Raw genomic sequence first — 17,294 nt, forward strand, 5'->3', positions numbered from 1 at the left:
ATCTGATTGGTTGCTATGGGTAACTTTTCCTCTAGACAGGTTTTGATAAATCTCCCCCTTAGTGCTTAACAAATGTGCAAAACAAAGAAACTGGAAAGCAATAACCACGGCAAGTAATCCATGTCAGTTAGTTAGGCGACATCTTAAAAGGGCAAGTAAGCTAAAGTAAGGAAAAGATCATTCTGTCAGAAGAAACCTTTATTTTTCATATAAATAAGAAATATATATCTAATTAATGTGCTTACACCATGCACTGGCTGACACATGACTTCCTATCTGGGAGACTACTTGCAGGGAATTCTATCTATGGTAGTGTTTTCCAAACAGTGTGCATGCTGGAAGTTGTAGTATTGCAACAGCCGGAGACACACTGTTTGGAAAACACTGATCTATGGTGTATAAGGCGAGGTTCACATTGCTGTCTGGCTCAGCCAAAGTAAGCTCTGTAGGCAATTCCATCAAAACGACAAGAGTTTAGCAGAGAAAAAAATAGCGAATGCACTATTTTGACTTTTCTTCTAAACTCCGCTAGATTACCAGATCCCCAAAGGACCCCATTCAAGTCAATGGGTGAGACCAGGTGGTGACCTGGGGAAATCAGTTGTGCTCTGACTTGCTTTGAAGCCGTTCTGTGATGCTTAGGCGATGTGAACCAAGCCTCAGGCCCCTTTTTCCACTACCGTTATGCTCCTGTAAAAACTCCCATCATGAACTCCCATCAGAAAGTCCATAAAATGGCCCTCAGAAAATCCCGTTAATGTCAGTAGTATTTTTTGACCATCCTTTAGCTTCAGTTATGTCCCATTATGACTAATGTCCGTTATTTTTGACGGTGAAAATAACGGTGCATACACAAATTTTTGTCCCGTCAAAAATAACGTTGGAATAATGGATGTTAAAATTTTAACATTGAAGTCTATGGCTGACGTATGTTCACAAAGAACATCCATTAGTGCTAGTTATTGTCATCTTCCGTTATAATCCGTTATAATGCTCAGTACAGCATCACAACCAGAAGGGGTTAAAACGGACATAAAATAACGGACTATAACGGTGCATGATGGATGAAATAACGGGTGATAACGGATGGAATAAGTCTGTTATTTTGACAGAATTCCAAGGAAATGAAAGCGGGTATCCGGCTCCCAGACAATTAAAATCCAACTTTAACGAAAAAACTGTGTAAAATCATACAGGTGAAAAAATAGTGAAACAATGAAAAATAAAAGCACAAACGAAATGCCAGGTTAAAGGTATACGTTGCTATGTATATGGTATATGATATGAATCGTTCATAGCGTAATTACATTTCTGTGCCAAAAAATAAATATATAAGGCATATATCACCTACGATGAAATCAAAAGCAACATTACTGAAAAAACGCAACAAAACCATTCTCTTTAGAAATTTTCCTAGGACATCTGTTGCTGCATGTGTAGTATAAATCGTTAATAATGATATTATATTTCATACCACAAATATATAAGGCGTATATCAGTTTCAATAGAACTCATAAGCACAATTATTGAAAAAACGCAAAATCCATGTTCCAGGAAAATTCTCTTAGAAAAACATAGGAAAAAAAGCACAGTGTATACCTATGCATACATTATGTATTGTTACTAGGACAATATGCATTTGCATGAATATTGATACATGAAATGAGAAGTTTTAAATACAGGAGTATACTAGTAAATATAAGATAAGTCATTCCTGTGATTTAGACCAGAGGGATAGCGGCTTTCTAGATTCAAAATCCAAAAAAGCTTCACGCTTGAAGACTTGTTTGTTCCAATCACCTCCCCTTCGAGGTGGGAGAACTTTTTCTAAGCCAAACATATTGCATTGTGGCATAACACCATAATGTCTATCCATAACATGTTTAGTGAACCCTGACAGTGATCTTTTAAAACCTTAGTCAGTATGCAGCAAATATATGTGCTCCTGTATTCTGGTCTTTAACCCCTTAATGACCAAGCCCATTTTCGCCTTAAGGACCAGGCCAATTTTATTTTAGCGTTTTTGTTTTTTCCTCCTCGCCTTCTAAAATCCATAACTCTTTTATATTTCCAACTACAGACCCATATAAGGGCTTGTTTTTTGCGTGAACAATTGTACTTTGTAATGAAACCTCTCATTTTACCATAAAATGTACGGCGAACCCAAAAAAAAAATTTTTACGGAGGAAATTTAAATGAAAACCAAAATTTTGCACATTTTGGAGGGGTTCGTTTTCACACTGTACAATTTACGGTAAAAATGACATGTGTTCTTTATTCAGTGGGTCAATACGATTAAAATGATACCCATGGCTAGATACTTTTATATTTTTGTACCGCTTAAAAAAAAATCTAAAACTTTTTGTACAAAATCAGTAATCTAAAATCGCCCTATTTGGACCACCTATAACTTTTTCATTTTTCCGTATATAGGGCGGTATGAGGGCTCATTTTTTGTGCCGTCATCTGTACTTTTTTTAGATACCACATTTGCATATATAAAACTTTTAGATCATTTTTTATTAATTTTTTTTAAATAAAATGTGACAAAAAAGCAGCATTTTTGGACTTTTTATTTTTTACGTTTACACCATTCACCGTACGGGATCATTAACATTAGATTTTGATCGTTCGGACAGTAACGCATGCGGCGATACCAAATATGTTTATTAAAAAAATATTTTACGCTTTTTAGGGGTAAAATGGGAAAAACTGACAATTTTAATTTTTATTGGGGGAGGGGATTTTTCACTTTTTTTACTTTTACATTTTTCAACTTTTTTTTTTTTTACACTTTTTATGTCCCCATAGGGGACTTTCTAGAGAAATCCTTTGATTGCTAATACTGTGCAGTGCTATGCATAGGACACAGCACTGCTCAGTACTATCGGTGATCTTCTGCTCTGGTCTGCTCGATCGGAGACCAGAGCAGAAGACCCTGGGAGACGGCAGGAGCAAGGTGAGGGGACCTCCGGCCGCCATGCTGGATGATCGGATCACCGCGGCAGCGCTGCGGGCGATCCGATCATCCAATCCAAGTACCGCAATGCCGCAGATGCCGTGATCTGTATTGATCAAGGCATCTGAGGGGTTAATGGCGGACATCAAGTGAGACTTGTTCCCTCTAGCATGCAATCTTTTTCTAATATCCCTGCATGTTTCTTGATAAGAAGTATCATCAGGGCAAGATCTTTTAGCACAAACAAATTCACCTATAGGTAAATTACGTACTACATGTTGGGGGGTGACAACTTCTTGCATGAAGCAAACTCTTGCCCGCACAAGGTTTACAATATAATTTTGTTTTGACACTACCACTTTGTGCACAACCTAACAGAGTAACATCCCAAAAATGTTTTTCATTGTCCTCAAGAGACAGTAAAAAATAAAGAAAAATCATTACTGTTAATGAATGACAGGAAATCTTGCGCTTCTGCAGGACTGCCCCTCCACACTTGGAGGAGTTCGGCTATATAGCGTCCATACCAGCCAATCAGATGGAAAAAAGGATTGGCTGGTGAGCATAAGACGACCTCCTCCCAGTAAGCCATATACAAATTGGCAAGTGAAGGGGAAAATTTGGACCCCATAGGACAACCTGTTATCTGCAGAAAATATTGATAATCAAAACTGAAAACATTATTTTGTAGTAAAAAATGCAAAACTTGAAGTATGTATCCTTTCAGATCATTATCATAATTGCTATATTTGTGCAGATGATGGGTTATGGCATGATTGTGTGGAATACACGTGTAAAGAGCAGTGAAGTCACATGCCATCCATTTTTGACCTTCCTTCCATTTGAATATTTTCATAGTTTGTAGTAAAGATTTAGTGTCTTTGATGAAACCCACAGTTCTGGATATTAGTGGTTGTAAAAGGCTACCCAGCCATGATCCAAGTCTCTCCAGTAGGGAGTCTATACCCGATACTATTGGTCTCAGCTGGGGTGGAAAAATGTTTTTATGCAGCTTTGGTAGCGCGTGAAAAATAGGACATTTAGGAAATAATGTTAAATGAATATTCTGATTGTTTGTTGGTGAGTATTCCAAGACTGACTCCATCTTGTAATCATTTTTGGAGACCTTTGGTGATTTCATTGGTGGGATTTCTTTTTAATTCACGGTAGGTGTTATTGTCTTCCAACATGTTAAGGATTAATTGTTTGTATAAGCCTTCATCTAGAATGGCCACCGAACCACCTTTATCTGCCTGGCGGATGATAATGGGCTTATTATCACTGAGTTCACATATGGCTTCTCTCTGTCTCTTACTGAGATTGTATCCTTCTTGACCAATATTAGAACTTAACTGTTTAAGGTCTTTCTCTATTTGTTGCTGGAATAGGCCCATACTGTCACATCTCGAATTAAAAAGATAATACGATGGATTTTTGTAGAAAAACTCTGATATTTATTGTGAATAGTATTGGCTTGTTCAGGGGCTTCTTGCAGATCAATAATTATTTGTGCGGCCACTTGTTCTTTGAACTCACTATGCAATGGCATACTACTGACACCACATATGTTTAAAGGGTGATGATTTCCCTCCAACTCAAAAATATCCTCACAAGAGAAAAAGTGCCTTTTAATGGTAAGTGATCTTACAAATGTATTCACATCCAGCAAAGTATTGTATAGATTATTGTATAGATTGCAGACAAAATTGCAGCTGGGTACAAACGAAATCCTTTTTCCAAAATGTCAATTTGCGGCTGTGTCAAAATGGTAGCTGATAAATTATATTATTTATATTGTTTACTTCTGTTTTTAATACTGTTTCCATTGTCTTGTACGAGTGCTGTTTCTGTTGTCTTGTACGAGTGTTTTCTCCCGGCTCTATGTTTCCTCTGTGCCCTTTTGCATTGTCCGTGTTCACATCGTGTGCGACTTGACGTTTTTTGACTGTGATTTTTCAGTGCTTTCTTTTCACTTTGAGACTACGGCAGGCATAGGCAACCTTCGGCACTGCAGATGTTTTGGACTCCATCTCCCATGATGCTCTTACAGTCAAAATGCTGCAAAGGCATCATGGGAAATGTAGTCTAAAACATCTGCAGTGCCGAAGGTTGCCTATGCCTGGACTACGGTATTCTCTAGATATTGTGCTTCATTTTCTGACACATCCGTGCCATAATCTGTATTATCATTTTCCTATGTTTTTCTAAGAGAATTTTCCTGGAAAATGGATGTTGCGTTTTTTCAATAATTGTGCTTATGAGTTCTATTGAAGCTGATATACGTCTTATATATTTGTGGTATGAAATATAATTTCATTATTAACGATTTATACTACACATGCAGCAACAGATGTCCTTCTAGGAAAATTTCTAAAGAGAATGGTTTTGTTGCGTTTTTTCAGTAATGTTGCTTTTGATTTAATCGTAGGTCATATATGCCTTATATATAAATTTTTTGGCACAGAAATTTAATTACGCTATGAACGATTCATATCGTATACCATATACATAGCAACGTATACCTGACTGGCTTACATTGGTCTTTTTATTGGTGTTCACCAGGTGTTCATCCACCCATAATTCTGACATCATCCCAGGGGCATATCTGTTGGATAGGAAGTCACGTGCCTCTTTGTATAGGTGTATATATACCGAACAGTGTGTTAGGTGTATGAGCCATGAATAAGAGTTGTTAACAGGTCGAAAAGCGTTGGCGTTTCGTTTGTGCTTTTATTTTTCGTTGTTTCACTATTTTTTCAACTGTATGATTTTACACGTTTTTTTCCCATTAAAGTTGGATTTTAACTGTCTGGGAGCCGGATACCCGCCTTCATTTTATTGGAACTGCTGCACCTGGAGTCCCGGCTCAAGTGTTTCTTTCCGATTTTCCACTTATATTCACGCTGCTGCTGCCGAGTCCCTATCTATTGGAGGGGTGAGCTGGCTCATGTATTTTTGTTACATTTACTATTTTGACAGAATGCCTGTTAAAATAACAGATATTGGTCATCCGTTAGCATCCGTTATGTTTAGTTATTTCGTCTATTTTTCCAAGGAACATGAAGGTAGTGTGAAATGCAGGAATATGACGGTAGTGTGAAAGAAGCCTTAGCAAGTATTAGGTCCCTCCCGTGAGGAGGCATAAGGATCATGCACAAAATATAACAAACCAGAAGAAGAGTCCATTAACAAGAAAGGTTGTGTATATTGTATGCTATAAAGATATATCATGACATATATATTGATATGTGGATATCAAATTGCTACAGGTCTTAACTTTGCTACTTAAGGGTGTATTCACACGTTATCCTGCGTATATTTGATGCACAGGATTGGAAGCCACAGATTTGATGCTGTGTTTAGTTTATATTGAAATCACCAGCATAAAATCCTGAACATCAAATGTGCGCAGGATACTGTATGTGGAAAGAAACCCTAAGGGGGAATGGTATATATCATGTAATCTACTCAGTTCTAAGCTGTTTCTATTATTAATCACATCTTGACCATGCAGAGTGTGCATCCGTACGGATTGTCTGTTGACCAAGGGGACAGCTATGTTATGTTATGACCAACTTAAAGGGAATTTGTCAGTTGTATTTGTTGCTAAGAGTTGAAGACAACATTGTATACCTGTTAGGGCATAAAAGCAATATGTACCTTTCCTGGTGCTTATAGTGGTTGCCAAATGTATGAAATTGTCTTTTTATTTCTCAGCCAAGTGTCAAGGAGGCAGAGCTAAGTTGCTTTAGTGCAGTACTTTCTAAACTGTGTGCTGCGACACATAAGTGTGTCAGTGGAAGTCCACAAGGGTGTTGCGGTACTGTCCAGCAGCAGCTACTGGTCACTGTTCTTAAGTGGCCATGGCCCATGCTGCCTGATCTTGAACTGATAAGTGATGCCCCTGCCGTTGCGGCCAAGGAGCAGAGCAGGAGGGCGTCACTCATTATGAGACAAGTGTGAGCCGCCGTGCCTGCACCTAGGCCTGGAAAGACACAAGCCAGATGATGTAGCGATGAAAGGGGTTAATGAAATGGCATGGGGGGGATGAAGGGGGTTAATAAAATGGCACAGGGGATGATAAAGGGGGTTCATGAAATGGCACAAGGGATGATGAAGGGAGTTAATGAAATGGCACAGGGGGTGATGAAGAGGGTTTATGTAATGCCACAGGGGGTGATGAAGTGGGGTAATAAAATGCCACAGGGGGTGATGAAGTGGGTTAATTAAATACCACAGGGGGTGATGAAGTGGGTTAATAAAATGGCACAGGGGGTGATGAAGGAGGTTAATGAGATGGCACAAAAGGTGATGAAGAGGGTTAAAGAAATGGCACAGGGAGTGATGAAGAGGAGGGGTTAAATGACATAGGGGATGATGAAGGAGGGAATAGAATGGCACAGGGTTGATCAAGGGACTGGGAATGAAGAAGCATAGGGGGTGATTAGGGGAGTGATGAAGTCGCAGAGGTGGTGATAAGGGGGTGATAAATTGTTAGAGGGGTTAATGAAGGGGATTGAAAAAATGGCACAAGCGGTCATAATGGGCGGGTGATTAATTGGCCAAGCGGGTGATGAAGGGGGTGATGAAATGGCATTTGGTGGGGTAGAAGCCATATTTGTAATGCTGATACTGGTATCATAGTGCATGTAGGATGTGAAATGTAAGACGTGCATGAAAAGTTTGGAAAGCTCTGCTCTAGTGCCACAAACTGGCAAACCCCCTCACTCACCCTCACCTCCAGCCCCTCCCTGACTTACATACAGGGCTTTCTAAATCAATCAAGAAATGGCTGTGTGTGAGCACAAGCAATGAGGCATGCCAGGCTGTGGCACATGAGCAGCTAAGCTTCACCTCCTTGATACATGGTGGAGAAAAAAAAAGGTAATTTTATAATTTCATCAGCTCCAGGAAAGGTTAACCCCTTAAGGACCAGGCCATTTTTCACTTTAGGACCAGAGCGTTTTTTGCACATCTGACCACTTTCACTTTAAGCATTAATTACTCTGGGATGCTTTTACCTTTCATTCTGATTCCAACATTGTTTTTTTGTGACATATTCTACTTTATGTTAGTGGTAAAATGTCGTCGATACTTGCATCATTTCTTGGTGAAAAATTCCAAAATTTGATGAAAAAATAGAAAATTTAGCATTTTCTAACTTAGAAGCTCCTTGCTTGTAAGGGAAATAGACATTCCAAATAAATTATATATTGATTCACAAATACAATATGTCTACTTTATGTTTGCATCATAAAGTTGACATGTTTTAACTTTTGGAAGACATCAGAGGGCTTCAAAGTTCAGCAGCAATTTTCCAATTTTTCACAAAATTTTCAAAAACAGAATTTTTCATGGACCAGTTCAGGTTTGAAGTGAATTTGAAGGGCTTTCTTATTAGAAATACCCCACAAATGACCCCATTATAAAAACTGTACCCCTCAAAGTATTCAAAATGACATTCAGTAAGTGTGTTTACCCTTTAGGTGTTACACAGGAATAGCAGCAAAGTGAAGGAGAAAATTCAAAATATTCATTTTTTACACTCGCATGTTCTTGTAGACCCAGTTTTTGAATTTTTACAAGGGGTAAAAGGAGAAAAATCCTCTCAAAATTTGTAACCCAATTTCTTTCGAGTAAGGAAATACCTCATATGAGTATGTCAAGTGTTCGGCGGGCACAGTAGAGGGCTCAGAAGGGAAGGAGCGACAGTGGGATTTTGGAGAGTGAGTTTTTCTGAAATGGTTTTTGGGGGGCATGTCACATTTAGGAAGCCCCTATGGTGCCAGAACAGCAGAAAACACCCCGCATGGCATACCATTTTGAAAACTAAACCCCTCAAGGCACATAACAAGGGGTCCAGTGATCCTTAATACCCCACAGGTGTTTGACGACTTTTCGTTAAAGTCGAATGTGTAAATGAAAAAAAAAAATTTTCACTAAAGTGCAGTTTTTTTCCCAAACGTACAATTTTTATAAAGGGTAATGGGAGAAAATGCCCCCCAAAATTTGTAACCCAATCTCTTCTGAGTATGGAAATACCCCATGTGTGGACGTCAAGTGCACTGCGGGCAAACTACAATGCTCAGAAGAGAAGGAGTCACATTTGGCTTTTGGAAAGCAAATTTTGCTGAAATGGTTTTTTTTTTTGGGGGGGGGGGGGGAGGCATGTCACATTTAGGAAGCCCCTATGGTGCCAACAGCAAAAATACCCACATGGCATACTATTTTGGAGACTACACCCCTTCAAGGAACGTAAGAAGGGGTACAGTGAGCCTTAACACCACACAGGTATTTCACGACTTTTTGTTAAAGTTGGATGTGTAAATTAAAAAAAAAAATTATTTTCACTAAAATGCTGTTTTTCCCCCAAATTTTACATTTTTTACAAGGAGTAATAGGAGAAAATTACCCCAAAAATGTGTAACCCCATTTCTTCTGAGTATGGAAATACCCCATGTGTGGACGTCAAGTGCTCTGCGGTCAAACTACAATGCTCAGAAGAGGAGGAGCGCCATTGAGCTTTTGAAGAGTGAATTTGTTTGGAATGGAAGTCAGGGGCTATGTGCATTTACAAAGCCCCCCGTGGTGCCAGAACAGTGGACCACATGTGACCCCATGTGACCCCATTTTGTGACCCCATTTTGGAAAATACACCCCTCACATAATTGCAGACAAAGAAGTGTATAGTCCAGCTCACTCCCTCAGCCCGTCGCGCCAGGACCGGCGTGGGCAACACCGACTGGAACTGGCAAGTAAAAGCAAAATGTCCAGCGCGAATATGAAGGAACTGGATGTTTATTCCAATAGCCAAAAAGACAAGGAGAACATGACAAGGTGACGCGTTTCGGTCCTAAGGCTGGACCTTAGCCATACACTAGTATACAGTGAGTACAAACCTTATATAGGTGGCCCCTCAAACAACGACCAGTAATCCGGCCGCATCTGAATAGGGTCCTCCTCCTTTCTCCGTGACGTGGGGGTGACAGGTAAAACCCAGAAAAAAAGATAAGAAAGTGAGGAGGAAAAAGCGGAGACAAAGAAGGAACCGAGGGAATAAAAATGGAAAAAAGAGAAGAGAAAAGAAAAAGGAAAAAGAAAAAGCGGGGAAGAAAAGAAAAAGAGAAGGAAAACAGAGAAAAAAAAACAAAACAAAAAAAAAGAAGAAAAGGAAGGGAAGAGAAAGAAGAAAAGGAATGAGGACCATGGGTAGTCACCCTCACGTAACAGAAAAAGGTTACAATCTTAGACATTACAAAAATATATAAAAACATTTTTTATATATATAAATGTTTATTACATGTAAGTGAAATATTTTAAAAAAGGTCAATAATAAAACACATAATCATATTCTAAGACAGCTCCCCAAAGGGAGAGAACTGATGAAAGGAATGAGCTATGTTTGAGGTTTCATATGGAAAAAATGTTAAACGATAAACAGTAGATTAGATGGTATTCATATTTTTGTATAATCAATAAAAAAATACATAATGTAATAATGTAGTATATACCAATCACTTTCTCGCAAGAGAAAGACTACTGTATCCTATGAAACCATAACATAGATACTTTTACAGGATCAGCAAGTATCCTAATCTATTTAGGACACTGAAACCGGCCAAGGAAAAAGGGGGAGAAAAACGGGAGGGAGGGGGGGGGGAAGGAGGAAAGAAGGCCTATAATAGAATAGTCATGGGCATCATGATTGAAAGGAACAAGGGAAAAATAAAGGAGAATAACAACACCGATTTGATGGAGAGAACACAAATAGATCAATATATAAATATAAACTTAAATATAGGGTACCCATATACATACATAAATAAGTGTTATGTTAAGGCGAGCAGGAGGAACAAAGCTAGATGAATCTCAACCAACATGCCTAATAGTAGAGAATGGTATCCATCCTTTTATTAAGGCCCCGAGGGACGCGACTGTCCAATCTCAAGATCCAATAGACCTCTCGGTCCAGGAGTTTGAGCTTAACATTGCCACCCCTCACAGGTGGACTAACTCGTTCCAACCCCTGTAGCATAAGAGATGACGTATTGCCGGCATGTACCTCGGCTATGTGCCTAGAGACCATAGAAATATGTCTTGAATTAAAATGGGGCATATCTGAGATGCGTTTTCGGATACGAACTTTTAGAGGAGTCGAAGTGCACCCCACATATTGGAGATTGCAGTCTCTGCAGGTAAGGACATAGACAACGTACGGTGTGTTGCAATTAATATATGCATTAATTTTATGGGTATCGCCCGTAGTAGTCGACACCACCGAATCTGAATTCTGCATAAAACCGCAACACACGCACCTGCTATATCCACACCTGTAGGACCCTGTATAACGTAACCAGGTTGGCTGTGATTTCTGCTGTGTAGAAAATAAACTGGGTGAAATGCTCTGCCCAATAGTCGGGGCCCTTCTAGATATACATTTATACCCTACAGGGAACACCCCTTGAAAGGCAGGATCACATAAAACAATTGGCATGTATTTATGTATGATGTTACAGATCTGTTTGTATTCAAGACTGTACTTGGTGCAGAAGACCACCGGAGAATCAGGGGTCTTCTGAATATCTCGTACCTTGTTAATAGAGGGGGAAATCAACAACGCCCTATTCTTATTCGAGGCAATGCCGATACCCCTCTCTATATCCTGAGGCTGATACCCACGGGCTTGGAGACGAGAAGAGATTTCACATACCTCCCGTCTGAAGTCAGGGTCGGCAGAACAATTTCTGCGGGCCCTCACCATTTCACCCGTGGGCAAGTTGCGAGTTACATGTGATGGGTGGCAAGAGGACACATGTAATATTGAATTTACTGCAGTTTTTTTACGATATGTAGAAGTTTTCACACAGCATCTCTCATTGTCACCCACCAAATGCAAGTCAAGAAAATTGACCATGGATACCTCATAATTAAGAGTGAACCTCAAATTAAGAGAATTCTCATTGATGTACGTACAGAAATCCGGTATGGCCGCCACATCAGAACTCCAGATGATAAGAATATCATCTATGTAGCGGCCATACCAGACTATGGACGACAAAAATGGGTTGGATGGGGAGAAGATTGTCCCCCTCTCCCACCAGCACATGAAGATGTAATCTTCTCCCCATCCAACCCATTTTTGTCGTCCATAGTCTGGTATGGCCGCTACATAGATGATATTCTTATCATCTGGAGTTCTGATGTGGCGGCCATACCGGATTTCTGTACGTACATCAATGAGAATTCTCTTAATTTGAGGTTCACTCTTAATTATGAGGTATCCATGGTCAATTTTCTTGACTTGCATTTGGTGGGTGACAATGAGAGATGCTGTGTGAAAACTTCTACATATCGTAAAAAAACTGCAGTAAATTCAATATTACATGCGTCCTCTTGCCACACATCACATGTAACTCGCAACTTGCCCACGGGTGAAATGGTGAGGGCCCGCAGAAATTGTTCTGCCGACCCTGACTTCAGACGGGAGGTATGTGAAATCTCTTCTCGTCTCCAAGCCCGTGGGTATCAGCCTCGGGATATAGAGAGGGGTATCGGCATTGCCTCGAATAAGAATAGGGCGTTGTTGATTTCCCCCTCTATTAACAAGGTACGAGATATTCAGAAGACCCCTGATTCTCCGGTGGTCTTCTGCACCAAGTACAGTCTTGAATACAAACAGATCTGTAACATCATACATAAATACATGCCAATTGTTTTATGTGATCCTGCCTTTCAAGGGGTGTTCCCTGTAGGGTATAAATGTATATCTAGAAGGGCCCCGACTATTGGGCAGAGCATTTCACCCAGTTTATTTTCTACACAGCAGAAATCACAGCCAACCTGGTTACGTTATACAGGGTCCTACAGGTGTGGACATAGCAGGTGCGTGTGTTGCGGTTTTATGCAGAATTCAGATTCGGTGGTGTCGACTACTACGGGCGATACCCATAAAATTAATGCATATATTAATTGCAACACACCGTACGTTGTCTATGTCCTTACCTGCAGAGACTGCAATCTCCAATATGTGGGGTGCACTTCGACTCCTCTAAAAGTTCGTATCCGAAAACACATCTCAGATATACCCCATTTTAATTCAAGACATATTTCTATGGTCTCTAGGCACATAGCCGAGGTACATGCCGGCAATACGTCATCTCTTATGCTACAGGGGTTGGAACGAGTTAGTCCACCTGTGAGGGGTGGCAATGTTAAGCTTAAACTCCTGGACCGAGAGGTCTATTGGATCTTGAGATTGGACAGTCGCGTCCCTCGGGGCCTTAATAAAAGGATGGATACCATTCTCCACTATTAGGCATGTTGGTTGAGATTCATCTAGCTTTGTTCCTCCTGCTCGCCTTAACATAACACTTATTTATGTATGTATATGGGTACCCTATATTTAAGTTTATATTTATATATTGATCTATTTGTGTTCTCTCCATCAAATCGGTGTTGTTATTCTCCTTTATTTTTCCCTTGTTCCTCTCAATCATGATGCCCATGACTATTCTATTATAGGCCTTCTTTCCTCCCTCCCGTTTTTTCCCCCCTTTTTCCTTGGCCGGTTTCAGTGTCCTAGATAGATTAGGATACTTGCTGATCCTGTAAGAGTATCTATGTTATGGTTTCATAGGATACAGTAGTCTTTCTCTTGCGAGAAAGTGATTGGTATATACTACATTATTACATTATGTATTTTTTTATTGATTATACAAAAATATGAATACCATCTAATCTACTGTTTATCGTTTAACATTTTTTCCATATGAAACCTCAAACATAGCTCATTCCTTTCATCAGTTCTCTCCCTTTGGGGAGCTGTCTTAGAATATGATTATGTGTTTTATTATTGACCTTTTTTTAAAATATTTCACTTACATGTAATAAACATTTATATATATATATATATATATATATATATATATATATAAAAAATGTTTTTATATATTTTTGTATTGTCTAAGATTGTAACCTTTTTCTGTTACGTGAGGGTGACTACCCATGGTCCTCATTCCTTTTCTTCTTTCTCTTCCTTTCCTTTTCTTCTTTTTTTTTTTCTCTGTTTTCCTTCTCTTTTTCTTTTCTTCCCCGCTTTTTCTTTTTCCTTTTTCTTTTCTCTTCTCTTTTTTCCATTTTTATTCCCTCGGTTCCTTCTTTGTCTCCGCTTTTTCCTCCTCACCTTCTTATCTTTTTTCTGGGTTTTACCTGTCACCCCCACGTCACGGAGAAAGGAGGAGGACCCTATTCAGATGTGGCCGGAATACTGGTCGTTGTTTGAGGGGCCACCTATATAAGGTTTGTACTCACTGTATACTAGTGTATGACTAAGGTCCAGCCTTAGGACCGAAACGCGTCACCTTGTCATGTTCTCCTTGTCTTTTTGGCTATTGGAATAAACATCCAGTTCCTTCATATTCGCGCTGGACATTTTGCTTTTACTTGCCACCCCTCACATAATGTAATAAGGGGTGCAGTGAGCATTTACACCCCACTGGCATTTGACAGATCTTTGGAACAGTGGGCTGAGCAAATGAAAAATTTAATTTTTCATTTTCACAGACCACTGTTCCAAAAATCTGTCAGACACCTGTGGGGTGTAAATGCTCACTGTACCCCTTATTACATTACGTGAGGGGTGTAGTTTCCAAAATGGGGTCACATGTTGGGGGATCCATTGTTCTGGCACTATGGGGGCTTTGTAAACACACGTGGCCTTCAATTCCGGACACATTTTCTCTTCAAAATCCCAATGGTGCTCCTTCTCTTCTGAGCAATGTAGTGCGCCAGCAGAGCACTTTACATCCACATATGGGGTATGTTCTTACTCAAAAGGAATGGGGCTACAAATTTTGGGGGACTTTTTTCCTATTTTCCCTTGGGAAAATGAAAAATGTAGGGTAACACCAGCATTTTAGTGAAAAATTTTTTTTTTTCATTTTCCCATCCAACTTTAACTAAAATTTGTCAAGCACCTGTGGGGTGTTAAGGCTCACTTTACCCCTTGTTACATTCCCTGAGGGGTGTAGTTTCCAAAATGGGGTCACATGGCAGTATTTATTTTTGCGTTTATGTCAGAACCGCTGTAATATTAGCCACCCCTGTGCAAATCACCAATTTAGGCCTCAAATGTACAAATTGCACTCTCACTCCTGAGCCTTGTTGTGTGCCCGCAAATCATTTTACGCCCACATATGGGGTATTTCTGTACTCAGGAGAAATTGCATTACAAATTTTCGGGGTCTTTTTTTTCCTTTTACCTCTTGTGAAAATAAAAAGTATGGGACAACACCAGCATGTTAGTGTAAAACATTTTTTTTTTTTTACACTAACAGGCTGGTGTAGACCCCAACTTTTCCTTATCACAAGGGGTAAAAGGAGAAAAAGCCCCCCAATATTTGTAGTGCAATTTCTCCCGAGTATGGAAATACCCCATATGTGGCCCTAAACTGTTTCCTTGAAATACGACAGGGCTCTGAAGTGAGAGCGCGCCATGCGCATTTGAGGAATAAATTAGGGATTGCATAGGGGAGGACATAGGGGTATTCTACGCCAGTGATTCCCCAACAGGGTGCCTCCAGCTGTTGCTAAATTCCCAGCATGCCTGGAGAGTCAGTGGCTGTCCAGAAATGCTGGGAGTTGTTGTTTTGCAACAGCTGGAGGCTCCGTTTTGGAAATACTGCTGTACAAGACGTTTTTAATTTTTATTGGGGGCGACAGTGTAAGGGGGTGTATATGTAGTGTTTTACCCTTTATTTTGTGTTAGTGTAGTGTTTTTAGGGTACATTCACACTGGCAGAGGCTTACAGCGAGTTCCCTGCTAGGAGTTTGCGCTGCGGCGAAAAATTTGCTGCAGCTCATACTTGAAGCAGAAAACTTACTGTAAACCTGCCCGTGTGAATGTACCCTGTACATTCACATGGGGGGTCAAGCCTCCAGCAGTTTCAAAACTACAACTCCCAGCATGTACTGACAGACTGTGCATGCTGGGAGTTGTACTTTGGCAACAGCTGGAGGCACACTGGTTGGAAAACCTTCAGTTAGGTTCTGTTATCTAACTCAATATTTTCCAACCAGTGTGCCTCCAGCTGTTGCAAAACTACAACTCCCAGCATGTACTGATCGCCGAAGGGCATGCTGGGAGATGTAGTTATGCAACAGGTGGAGGGATCGCAACTACAACTCCCAGCATGCTGGGATTTGCAGTTTTGCAACATCTGGAGAGCTACAGTATAGAGACCACTGCAAACTGTGGCCCTCCAGATGTTGCAAAACTACAAATCCCAGCATGCCCAGACAGCAAACAGTTGTGTGGGCATGCTAGGAGTTGTAGTTTTGCAAGATCTGGAGGGCTATAGTTCAGAGACTACCATATAGTGGTCTTAAACTGTAGCCCTCCAGCTGTTGCAAAACTACAAATCCCACCATGCCCAAACAGCTGTCTGGGCATGCTGGGAATTGTAGTTTTGCAACATCTGGAGTGCTACAGTATAGAGACCACTGTATAGTGGTCTCGGACTGTAGCCCTCCGGATGTTGCTAGGCAACTTACAGGGATCCAGGGAGCCTGCTGCATGACATCGCCGCCCGCCGATCTCCGACGCCGATCATCGCCCGCAGCCTCCGGAGGGGTGAGTGGACCTTCGGCGCCCGGTCCCCTTCGGTTCCCCATTCTGCCCGGCCTATTGTGGGTGGGCAGGACGGGGAAAACAAAAGTAGACCCGCCCCCGATCTGCTATTGGTGGTCGCATCCAGACCACCAATAGCAGGGATAGGAGGGGTGGCACCCCTGCCAACTCACTCCTATCCCTTCAGGGGGATCATGGGTGTCTTGGACAACCGCGATCCCCCTTATATTCCGGGTCACCATTTACCCGTAATGACCCGGAATCCCGCAAATCGCAAGTGTGAATTCACTTGCGATTTGCGCCAATAGCCGATATGGGGGGTCTAATGACCCCCCTGGGCATTTGCGCGGGGTGCCTGCTGGTCGATATCAGCAGTCACCCTGGTCCGGTCCCCATCCGGCGGGGACCGAAATTCCCACGGGCGTACAGGTACGCCCTTGGTCCTTAAGTACCAGGGAGCAAAGGCGTACCTGTACGCCCTTGTTCCTTAAGGGGTACTCCGGTGAAAAACTTTTTTTCTTTAAATCAACTGGTGCCAGAAAGCTAAACAGATTTGTAAATTACTTCTATTAAAAAATCTTAATCCTTCCTGTACTAGTATTAGCTGCTGAATACTACAGTGGAAATTCTTTTCCATTTGAAACACAAAGCTGTCTGCTGACATCATCCCACACCCCCCCCCTTCATCATCCTCTTGTCATCATCCGC

The 17,294-nt window shown here is 40.8% G+C and overlaps 1 protein-coding gene across 3 annotated transcripts in view; it reads right to left on the reverse strand.

The window, feature by feature from the left end:
- Positions 1-17,294, reverse strand: part of DNAH3 (dynein axonemal heavy chain 3) — a 536,740-nt gene that overhangs the window by 66,538 nt on the left and 452,908 nt on the right. The gene's annotated exons all lie outside the window — the stretch shown is intronic.

The sequence above is a fragment of the Hyla sarda genome, chromosome 8 (assembly GCF_029499605.1).
Source record: "Hyla sarda isolate aHylSar1 chromosome 8, aHylSar1.hap1, whole genome shotgun sequence".
NCBI lineage: Eukaryota > Metazoa > Chordata > Amphibia > Anura > Hylidae > Hyla > Hyla sarda.